Raw genomic sequence first — 12,409 nt, 5'->3', positions numbered from 1 at the left:
CACATACGGACAGCACAACATATTTGAATCAGAGTATCCCCGCCTAACAGTGAAACGGGACAGTCTAAGGAGTCCACAAAACTTCACAAATCAAGCCCGAGATGGTACTGAAAAAGAGGACTCACACCCCCACACCACAGTTAAACGTGACAGACTACGGAGTCCTCAAAGGGTCACACATCAAACCCAACATATTACAGAAAGAGATTTGTGTTTCTGAAAACGGCACATACTACGATAGAAGCATTCGCCTACAACTTGCATCTGAAATCAACGTACAGACTATACAGCACATTCCACTCACTTCTAAAAAGACGCACGCCGACAAACGACGTCATACATAAACAACAAGAGACCGGACTACAATACATATACAGGCGCGACACCTGATGGGTAATAATACGAAGAAACAAACAGTCCGTATTAAACATACGTCATCTAAAGACGTTCAAACTATACAGCATAGGTGAATCTCATTACAATGATGCACTATTAACCGTACAACCACAGAAAAGGCTCCATATTAACAGTGAGTGCGATCCTCCTTATTACTTATCCATATTACTAACGATAAAGAACAAACAAGTCATGAATTCACGATCACGTGTACAAAACGATACGGCTCGAGTAGCAGGACCACAAACATGAACCCGCATGAAAAAAAACAATACACGTTGGCGCCTACAACACGCTTCTGAAACCGCGGAAGAAAAAATGTCTCGACTCCAAAAACGCATGTCACTCCTTATTCAAAATACCGGTCCCAATCACAGAAACATCGGTATCCACTATGAAAATGAACAGTAACAATGCACGTGACATCCGTCTTGCAAAACTGTTAATTATAGATGAATGTACAATGGCATCCAGTCACTTACTCAACACCATTGATAAACTTCTACAAACGTTGATGAATAATAATATTCCCTTTGGGGGAAAGGTACTTTTATTAGGAGGAGATTTTAGACAGTGCTTAGCTATTGTTCCACATGCCATGCGCTCAGCTATTGTTCAGTCCACCTTAAAATACGTGGACATTTGGCATTGCTTTCAAAAGATACAATTGGTACAAAACATGCGATGTCCAGATCCAGAATATAACAATTGGTTATTACAACTGGGAGATGGGACACTCACCAATACAGACAGACTTCACCCAGATATTATTACAATTCCTCAAGCCTTTATCTGCGACGACTTAGTTACGGAGATATTTGGAACAGCAATCTCATTAGACCAAATACCCCTTTTGACACAACGGACTATATTATGTCCAAAAAAATATTCATGTTGATCACATAAATAACCAGGTCATTTCATTACTTCCTGGAGAGGCACGGCTCTTTCTAAGCTCTGACAAAGTTGACTCTGATGACGACAATGACCATCTTAATTTCCCCTTACAATATTTGAACACTATTAACCCAGCCAGATTACCACAACACAATCTTAATCTTAATATCGGAACAATAATCATGCTATTAAGAAACCTTAACACTAAACAAGGTTTATGCATTGGTACACGTTTAGTCGTCAACACCATGACACACAATGTTATTGAAGCAAAAGTTCTTACAGGATCACATGCTAACAATACTGTTCTGATTCCTAGAATTCACCTTACAAGTTCTGATCTAGAATTACCTTTTACACTTAAACAGCGACAGTTCCCCATTAAACCTGCATTTGCCATGACCATCAACAAATCACAAGGACAAACCATGGACAAGGTTGGCATCTACCTATCTGAGCCCGTTTTTGGACATGGACGTTTTTGGACGTTCATCTGACGTTATAGTTAAGGTTATAAATGATCCATGCCAAGGAAAACTCATTCAAGGACAAGACACCATCTTTAATAAATCTTTACACTGTGCCATGCAGTTTATTCTTTGCTTCCTATATGCGTCATCTACACCAGTGCTCCGCAACCGGTGTGCCACGGCACACTGGTGTGCCTTGAGCTGATACAGGTGTGACGCGGTCAAATAAGACAATTTTCTAACTAAATAATATTTCAACGGTCCTCCTTAGAAACACAATAACGATAATACGTGCAATGAAATATTCGCGTAAATAGCCTTTTAAAGGTTTCATAATTTTATGTGTCATTTCTCTGAAATAATAAATCCCATCGCCTGGCGCCTAAGACGTAGGCCCTACGTAGTCGCCAGACAACTCCGTAGTACGCTTTGATAGCCAGAGCGCTCCGTACCCTCACATAGATTCAATTCAAGCCGACGTATTCGTCATGCTACGTCGCATACACTTGTCTTGCGTCAGTAGTTATCATTCATTACTATTAGTTGTGTTGCTGAATTGTGTACGGTTAATGTTCTTCGTGTGATTCATATTTAGTTTTATACCCCTTTAAATATGGATAAATTTTTACGTGGAAAAGATTCGTCTTCACGTACAGATGATGAAGAACCCAGCACAAGTGTTGCAAAAAAAAAAAAACAGAAAATTGTGAAAAGGAAGTACAACGAAGACTACATTCGATATGGATTCTCGTGGTGTGGTGACGAAACGGCTGCAAAGCCACAATGCATCATATGCGGCGATCAGCTATCAAACGAGGCAATGGCACCCAGTAAACTAAATCGCCATCTAAATTCAAACCATCCCAGTTACGCCAAAAAAGACAAACAACTCTTGTGTTAATTAAAAATGATAAGCGGTCATGCTTAAAAGATCTTGACCAAGAACTTCGGGTTGCGCTGTCAAATATTGAGCCGAATATAAAACTTTTGTATTCATTGAAACAAGCGCAGGTATCACATTAATCAGTCATTATGTTATAATTATTAAGATTGCATAAAAGTAAATATAGTATAGTTTTTATGTATGTATACTTATAATAAATGTATACATATAATAAAAAATGAAAAATTATTGTAAAATTCGTGTATTAAATTAATATCTATATATCAGTGGCGTAGCTGGAGTTCATGTTGTCCAGGGGGGTGAAAAATTTGACACCCCAACGCTGAAAGAAATTTTTTTTTGCGCCTCCTCAAGGAACAAAAAAAAGGAAAGTACCGTAGTTTGGACGCCCCTAAATAGCTGGAGCTCGGAGCGGACCCTCGACGCCACTGCTATATATTTTGGCTTTTGATGTGCCGCGGAATTCTAGGAAGAACTTTGGTGTGTCGTAGGTGAGAAAAGGTTGCGGAGCACTGATCTACACCTTCACACTATGCTATATATCATACATACATCACGCTATTTGTAATTACCCAACACCAGGGGTTGGCGAGCGAAGCGAGCAGGGAGCGGAGCCCCCTAGTTGTGAATGAAGCTGAATTCACTTACTACACACACAACAGAGAGTCAAAGTGAAAATGAAATCAGCAGTGACCACTGATATAAGAATGTTGAAAAATAATCTCTAAACACTTCCAAAACTGAACAAAGCTGCTGTTTTTATTTCTTTCTGCTGCTTTTAGAGTTAATGTGGCTTGGGTGGATGAGCGTGTATGCCACACAGAATTCACACGGCACATAACTGAATGTGTCCAACACCTTTATTTCTTAATTAAGGGGTAGGCACAGTTCAGTTCAGAGGATGATGCCCGCTTTTGAGCAACAGTGATGCCAGGCATAACTTGGGAATCACAGTTTGTGTAAATGGAGATGCAGTACCAGAACTGCTGAACAGACACAGGAAGTGTTGTGTCTTAGCCAGAGTTCCCTGTTCAAATTCATGTTTTACTTCTGTTTTGTTCATTTTTGATTCTTTTATATTAATGTTAATATTTGCCTTGAGATTCTTTTTTGGACTTTGTTTGCATTGCATTCCCTCATGTCTTTAGGCAACTCCTTTATGCCGTTTGTGTTCATTTTTTTGTGGAAATAAAACCTTTACACTTTTTTAACGTTTCTGTGTTTGTCTGTTTATCTAGCTGGGGTTTGGGGGTATAGCCCCCTCCAAGTGGGTATTTTTGTAACTTTCTGGAACTTATGCACTTTGGTCATAACAGGAAGAAGGTACAATGTCCACACAGACAGCATGCAGGTCATGATTCAGACTCAGCACTTTGGAGACTTGAGGTAGACATGCTAAGAGCACCATCACTAGACTGCCCTTCAGTATCCCCTTTAATAAAATCCCTGTGTGCGTCCAGTGTCCCTGTGTGTGTGTCTTCTGGCGAAGTACGCATGCGTGGGGCATGGTGCGATGCTTCAAAGGCTGCCTGACGCGTCACACAAGACAGAGAGGGCGGGACCTATAAAATATCACGCGGCCGATCCAATCGGATTTCGGTAAATGAGGTAAGACCTAAAACATAACGCACGAAAAATCCAATCGGGTACTGAGACGCAAAGAGGTGGGATTAGTGTTTGTTGTTGTGCAAGTGTTCACTCTGAGGATGTCAGATTTGCGATTAACAAACTTGGCCCGGTAAAGTGTAAAGTGTTTTCTTAAATATACGAATTTTCATGATATTACAATAGGATGACTTTTAAAAGTAGATTTATTTTCGCACACATAAAATCCATTGCTGGGGAGACGCCATACATACAATAATCAGCTGCACGCCAGCACAGATTAAAATACTTGCTGGAGAGACGTATTACTGCGAGAGAAAATTAAAGGCACACAGTACAGTGACGCATATTACAGCCACATACAAGCCAGTATTACTGTAACAGAAAATAGACGGTCCTTTGCCATTTAATATAGACTGTTCTGACTAATGTTTATGCACTACTGTTCTAGCGCCTGTTATTGTAACGGGCTTAATGTCTAGTTTGTTAAAATAAACATTGTAGTGGGTGAATGATGAAACAGAGAAAAAGCCAAATGATTGGGGTGCCAACTGGACAAAAACCCATTCAGTTCCAATAAAAATCACGAAAATAACAGAAATTATGTGCCCACTGTTTGGGAAAATTCCCTTTAGTTAGTGCTCTCTTTAACAGCACTTTGTCCCTCAGTTTACTTACTGTTATGGTCAGGTCTGAAATGTGACACCACTTTCTGGGAGCCTCTTCCTTTTATACCAAGTGGACCAGAAGGGGACGGGGCTTGCTTGGCTTTTTCGCCCTCAAGGGGCTGTTTCTCAACCCTCTGAGGGAAGACAAGTCTGTTTGCAAGATCAGCCCTTATCATCCCTGGGTGGTACCATATACCTCAGGTGAGCCTGGAAGGCAACCCTCTGGCGTCCATGCATGGCAATGTATTGAAAGGTTGGAATTGAAGTTGTTTATTCAAACATGGTAAACATTTATAAGAAATTATAAATGCTGCTGTGCCCTCACTTTTGTTTGGATAAATTATTAAAGAACTGTTTTTAACAAAAACCAGTAGTCAAAAGGGCATAAAGGTTGACACAGGGAGAGTTGTAACCGCATATTCCTCTTTCTTTCATTTAATAAATTTATTCATTCCTACATACAGGTGAGAAGGAACAAATGCAATACAACACAATAAGAAACACCTGCGTGTGACCGATAAGATGATTTAATTGCTTGCTTATGACCCTTGAGTGCAAACACACACCTCTTTGTCAATAAGAGAGGTGGCAGAAATCCTACAAACATCTGGCTAGAATTACAAAAATCTCAACTGTCACACACCAAATTAAGCAATCTGAAATAATGACATGTTCACTCACCCCAAAATACTAAGCCAGTATGCTCAAATTACTACCGCATGCTTCCGTTCTATTATTCTGAAGGCATAGCTAATATTTAAAAGCAGTATATCATAAGGGCTAGTGGAGAATTGGCTGTGGGAAAAGTGCAATGAAACCCATTTTCCCCGGACATAATGTTACATACGTGTATGTGTTACGCACTTCTATAGCACTTGCTTCATTTAAACACCAGTATTAGTAGACAGAAACATTTTCATCAGCATCAGATGCAGTGCATTCTGGGCCTTGTAATAATAATCACCTGTAGAGCCGTAAGAGACGCAGCTCCATACATCACAGCAGGTCTACATCAGCAGTTTCATGACAGAAGTTAACATTTGGGGTTATTGTGGTTATCATGTGGTGTAAACGATTAGGATCAGGGGTAACTTAAAGTTAGGGGTTACTACGGTTATCATGTGGTATAAGCAGTTAAGATTAGGGGTAGTTTAAGATTAAGGGTCCGTGTCGTTAGTGTGTGGTATAGATGTGTGGTGATGTCACTTCCTCCTTGACACTGTGGGTGTTGACTTGGGGTACTGCTCTGCAGTTGGGTGCTTCTCGGCTGTTGGGCTTGCTGAAACATGGAATGAGAGTGAAGATGGTGGTGTACTATGACCGAAACATTCAAATCCGTATGACATGAAAAAGAGGCACTGACAAGCCAAGGTTATTATAGTTTTGCCTTTTTATATTAGTTTTTATTTCTATATTTTTTTTTTTATTTCTATATTTTTTTCTGACCTTACTTGGAAATTTACTTTTAGTTGTTCTTCATCGTATGTTTTTAGTTTTAATTTAGTTTTTATTTCCCAAAGACATTTCTATTTTATTTTTATATCTATTAGTTTCAGTTTGAGTAATTATGGTATGGTTAAAGAGCTGCTATGAAGTTTAGTTTTGTGTTACAATCAGACAGAACTGTGTACTTAATGGATTTGGATATAATATTAGTTTAATGTTAGTGGAATCTTACTACACTACGTGGTTTACTATCTGGTTTTGTTTTTGTCTGATAAAAATTAGCATAATCAAAACCAGATATCGAATAGGAACAATTTTATAATTTTTTAAATATTTTCTATGTCATTTGTGCTGGACAGATGTGTGCTGATTGTCGACACTTTCATCTTTTCTTTTTCTTGCTCAGAATGGGCCAATTTGTAATGAAATTTAGGTGAATTTTAAGGTTTGAAGGTTTTTTACTCTGAAAGTCTACAGCACACAACATATCCTGCTCCAAGACAATGTGCTTATAATAAATGCCTTCAATGTTGCATTCAAAAATCTCTCATACTGGGCTTTGCTATTTTCTACCAGTCATATTGATCTCTGATTCCATCTCAGGCACATACAATTTATAGACAGAATTTTGCCACCTGCAGGCCTGAAAAGATATAAAAAATCAGAAAATAGATTCTACTGTGTTCTGACAGGTGTGATCATGAAAATCATGGGGGTTTAGGAAGAACGGGGCTCTTAGTCTTGAATCAGTGTGTAGATCCCACCTAGCTGTATTGACGGAAACAAAGAAAAACAAGCATGTAGTGTCAAAGTTAGGGGCAGTGAGACTTGAATAGCCCAACATAAAGGGCAGTTAACCCATAATGAGCAGAGCAAGAGCAGGTAATAGGTGTATGGATGGGCACAAAATGGCAGAGATAGCATCTGAGATTAGGAACAATATATACAGTATCTAAACCTGTTCTTCCATAGCAGGATCGCAGGAATCTGGAGCCTACCCCAGCAGGTCTGGATGCAAGGCAGGAGAAGTTCCTGGTATGCGATATGTATGATAAGACAGATGTTAAGAACAAAAACAATATGATATTTCAACTATCTATTTTGAGAGAGAGAGAGAGAAAAATTGAAAAAAGTAGAACAAATATTTTAAAACATAATTCTGGTACTGGGCAGCACAGTGGCGCAGTGGGTAGCACTGCTGCCTTGCAGTTAGGAGACTTGGGTTCGCTTCCCGGGTCCTCCCTGCGTGGAGTTTGAATGTTCTCCTGTGTCTGCGTGGGTTTCCTCCGGGTGCTCTGGTTTACTCCCACAATCCAAAGACATGGTGGATTGGTGATTCTAAATTGTCCCTAGAGTGTGTGTGTGTGTACGCACCCTGTGGTGGACTGGTGCCCTGCCTGGGGTGTGTTTCCTGCCTTGCGCCCTGTGTTGGCTGGGATTGGCTCCAGTGACCCTGTAGTTAGGATATAGCGGGTTGGATAATGGATGGATGGATGAATTCTGGTACTGGATTATTTTCAATTTCATTTTAAATTAATAAATATAGAATAAATACAAAAACACATTAGCAGGTTTAGTTTTTCACCAGTTGGCAGACTCTCTTCGCCTACCTACCTGTAGTTCAGTAGAGACATTGCCAGCTCAGGAATTTTACAAGTTTGTATCGCTTGTTAAATTACTTTTTTAAAGCAAAAGTGATTGGTCAGTAACAATATGCTGATCTTGTATGATGATTTGTCAGACTCTTAAACAGTGCTGGTTTATTTTCAGAAAGGATTTCTCCTGTGCAAAGTGGCGGTTGAATTACTGTCAACAAAATGCAGACGCCTGAGAAAAAACTGAAACTTACTCAGTCTTGATTTTTCTGTCTGTACGGTAAAGGTTTTGTTGACCAGCACATTCCGATTTCAGGCGTTTGAATTACATCAAGTGCAAAGAAAGGCGGCACAGTAAATCGCTTTCTATTCCTCCGACTTTATGCGCCCATATTCAGCTCACTCTGTCACCACAAATGCTGTGTGACAGCATTTCATTGGATGGACATATGTGGGCGGCTTGTGACTTTCTGTTTTAGAGTTAAAAGTTACAAGGGTTAGGTCGGCACAGTGGCGCAGTGGTAGTGCTGCTGCATCGCAGTTAGGAGACCTGAGTTCACTTCCTGGGTCCTCCCTGCATGAAGTCTGCATGCTTTCCCCATGTCTGTGTGGGTTTCCTCCCACAGTCCAAAGACATGCAGGTTAGGTGCATTGGCGATTCTCAGTTGTCCCTGGTGTGTGTGTGTGTGTGTCCTGCGGTGGGCTGACGCCCTGCCCAGGGTTTGTTTCCTGCCTTGCGCTCTGTGTTGGCTGGGATTGGCTCCAGCAGACCCCCGTGACCCTGTAGTTAGGATATAGTAGGTTGGATAATGGATGGATGGAAGTTACAAGGGTTAAAGACTAACAGCAAGAATATTCTTTCAAAAACGAAAACTAGTAATGTTTGTAGTATATTATTTTATTTCAGTTAGTCTTTCCAGCTACTTTAATAGTTTTGTTTAGTGTTAGTTTTTCATTTTGGTTTTGTTAATTATTTTATTTCAGTTCACAAAAATGTTTTTTAATAATAGTTTCAGTTTTGATTTTAGTTTTCGTTAAGTATAATAACCTTGCTGGCAAGTTCAAAAAAGTGGCCCAGTGTGGACTGGTTAGGGTTGCAACTTCACACCTCAAAGGACTAGTGTTTAGTTCCCTGTCTGCTTAATGTCATTGGGAGTTCGCATGTGGGTGTTCTCTGAGTGCTCCACTTTTCTGCCACAGCCCAAAGGCATGTACTTGATTTTTGATGTGAGTTTTCCTGAAGGCATATGTGTTGTCTCTTGGGGAGCCATAGGAGCTGCTTCCCCCTTAATCCTAAAGTTATAGGGGCAATGTCACCCAATCTCAGAGCAATGATAGAGAAGTGTAAAATAAAGTGAAAAGTCCATCGAACTGTGTTTGAGTCAATATGTTGTTACAGGCTACTAAATCTACTGTTATCGCACATTTTTATTTTTATTCCTGTTCTTTTAATTACATGATGTGGAAGACACACCACGTGACTGGGACCATCACATTTGTTACATTCCCAGAAAGTGATGGTATAAATATAATGGTGGCTCCAGTTACCCCTCAGTTGGATAAACAACAATAAAAACCTTTAGTGACAGTTAGCTTTATTACAAGTAGGCCTAGTGCTAGGTTTTGTTTTGGTTGAATGATTTTTTTACTTTAATTTTTGCTTTGCCTTTAGGCATTGTTTGCTCGATTCACGTTGTGATCTTCTGGTTTTCACCTTGTGTGTCCTCATCAATGATTTTGCCTTGCATTTCTTACCTCATGGTCTTTTAGTCCATCCACCTTAATAAAAGGTTAAGTGTTTGTGTGTCTGCCTGTGGATTCGTCCAGTTGCTATGCCTCAGTCATTCCAATTGATGGCACATCACAAACATGAACACTGCTTTTATGAATCCCATTTCAAATGGCATGTTATAGAGACATATTGTTCTGCTGAAGCGGAATGATTTTTAAATTCAGGATAAGAAGATGAAATGAGAACAAAGCAGAGTGTGCGCTAGGGTCAAAACCAAAGAGACAAATGGCTCTTTCGCCAAGCCAGAAACATGAGACAAGAATCAAAATTGTAAATTGGAAAGTAACCCATTTTAAAGTCACAGCCTCGATCCACTGTTCTAATTCCCTTCATATTTTTAAACACTTCAATTAGGTCTCCTCTTAATCTTCTTTTGCTTAAACTGAAAAGGGTCAACTCTTTTAATGTTGTTTTGTAATTCATCCCCTGTAGCGCTGCAATCAGCCTAGTCGCTCTTCTCTGGACTTTTTCTAGTGCTGTTATGTCCGTTTTGTAGCCTGGAGTCCAAAACTGCACACGGTACTCCAGATGAGGCCTCACCAGTGTGTTATAAAGCTTGAGCAGAACCTCCTGTGACTTGTACTCCACACATCAGGGCGCTATATGACCGGATATTCTGTTAGCTTTCTTAACGGCTTCTGGCAGTTCATAGTGTCAAGTCCACTATGACTCCTAAATCCTTCTAATAAGTTGTACTTTCAATTTTCAAACCCCCCCATTGTGTATTCAAACCTAACATTTTTCCTTCTTACATGTAATACTTTACATTTACTTACAATAAGTTTCATCTGGCATAAAGCTTGCAGGCTGTCCAAGTCCCTCTGTGATGATTCAATGGATTCTTGATTATCTGCCAATCCAATCATCTGCAAACTTATCCAGCTTGTTATTTATATTCAAAGTCAAGTCAAGTTGGGAAGCATGCACTGGTACAGCACGTTGCCGTACCCACCACACAAAGAAACTGCTCGGGATCCCTGCTGGTAACCACCCCAGGCAGACATGCGGTCCAGTCCCACCCTCCGGAAGTGACCCTCTATCTGCCACAGCCAGGTGTTACATGGGCGACCCCTTGGCCTGCTCCAGCCACTCGGGTCCCCAACAAGGAGGATCCTATGAGCTGGATCACCCTTGGGGAATTGCGCCACATGGCCGTAGTGCCATAATTGACACTCCCTGACAATGCAGGTAATGTGCCGGGACTCCATGAGCAACCGCTCATTCGACACAAAGTTAAACCAATGGTACCCAAGGATTCTCCGAAGAGACACAGTACCAAAGGAGTCCAGTCTTCATCTCAGGTCACTGGATAGAGTCCATGTCTCGCAACCATATAGCAAGACAGGAAGCACCAGGACTCTAAAGACTTGGACCTTTGACCTTTTGCTTAGATATCGGGAGCACCATACACCCCTTTCCAGCGACCTCATGACCCCCCATGCTCTTCCAATCCATCTACTGACTTCATAGACAGAGCCACCAGAGACATGAATGTCACTGCTAAGGTAAGTAAACCTCTCAACAAGGTCAACACTCTCTCTGCAAACAGACACACTGCTGATGGCTGTGCTCAAGAGGTCATTGAAGGCCTGGATCTTGGTTTTTATCAGGACACTCAGCCCAGACACTCAGATGCCTCGCCCAGTCTCTCGAAAGCCCCGATCAGAGCCTCCATTGACTCCCTGAAGATCACAGCATCGTCAGCAAAGTCAAGATTCGTGAACGTTTCTTCACCAACAGATGCCCCACAGCCACTGGACCCCACGACCTTGCCCAACACTCAGTCCATGCAAGCCTTGAACAGAGTAGGAGCAGAACACATCCCTATCTTATTTATATTACTATCGAAATCATTTATATATATTAAATATAGCACCCCTGTGGAACACCACTTTTAACATCAGCCAATTCTGATTCCCTGCACCATCACCCTCTGCTTCCTGTGTCTGAGCCAATTCTGCACCCATCTACACAGCACACCCTGAACTCCCACATCTTTCACTTTGACTCCCAGTTTGAACTGAACTTCTACACATCCACTGTCTGGTTTGGGAACATCATGCAGCAGGACCCCATGACTCCGCAGAGAGTCAGCTGAACACATCACTCACTGACCTCCAAGGCATCGATACCAGGTGATGTCAAACCAGGGCAAGGAAAATGATCCGTGACACCAGCCATCCCAACAATGGCCTCTTTTCTGTACTGCGGTCAGGTAAATGCTGCTGCTGCCTGAAGTCCAGCTCAGAGAGAGTGAGTAGGAGTGTGTGTCCACAGTCCATACCAATCTTGAATAAGGAAAGTGTAGAGAAATACAGGACGTCCTCTTGCCACCCCTCTCACATTATGTTCCTTAAGTCATCTAGTTAGTTACTAGTTTTATTTTTTAATTATTATTATTTAATTACATATTTATAAATCTATAAATCTGTGGTGGGTTGGTGCCACGCCTGGGGTTTGTTCCTGCCTTGTGCCCTGTGTTGGCTGGGATTGGCTCCAGCAGACCCCCGTTACCCGGTAGTTAGGATGTAGCGGGTTAGAAAATGACTGACTGACTGACTAATTCTATAAATGATTTTTTAATTTCTAAAGTTATACATTGCTGTTGTCCCTTTACATTTGTCTCACTGGAGTTG

At 41.0% G+C, this 12,409-nt stretch overlaps 2 protein-coding genes across 2 annotated transcripts in view; one reads left to right on the top strand and one right to left on the bottom strand.

Moving 5' to 3' along the window:
* Nucleotides 1-12,409, top strand: part of ubl7a (ubiquitin-like 7a (bone marrow stromal cell-derived)) — a 1,205,533-nt gene that overhangs the window by 767,267 nt on the left and 425,857 nt on the right. The window lies entirely within an intron of this gene.
* crabp1a (cellular retinoic acid binding protein 1a) overlaps nucleotides 1-12,409 on the bottom strand; it is a 51,780-nt gene that overhangs the window by 16,475 nt on the left and 22,896 nt on the right. The gene's annotated exons all lie outside the window — the stretch shown is intronic.

This window comes from Erpetoichthys calabaricus, chromosome 17 (assembly GCF_900747795.2).
Source record: "Erpetoichthys calabaricus chromosome 17, fErpCal1.3, whole genome shotgun sequence".
Taxonomy (NCBI): Eukaryota; Metazoa; Chordata; class Cladistia; order Polypteriformes; family Polypteridae; genus Erpetoichthys; species Erpetoichthys calabaricus.
The sequence above is the reverse complement of the archived record's forward strand: the minus strand, read 5'-3'. Positions and strand labels throughout refer to the sequence as shown.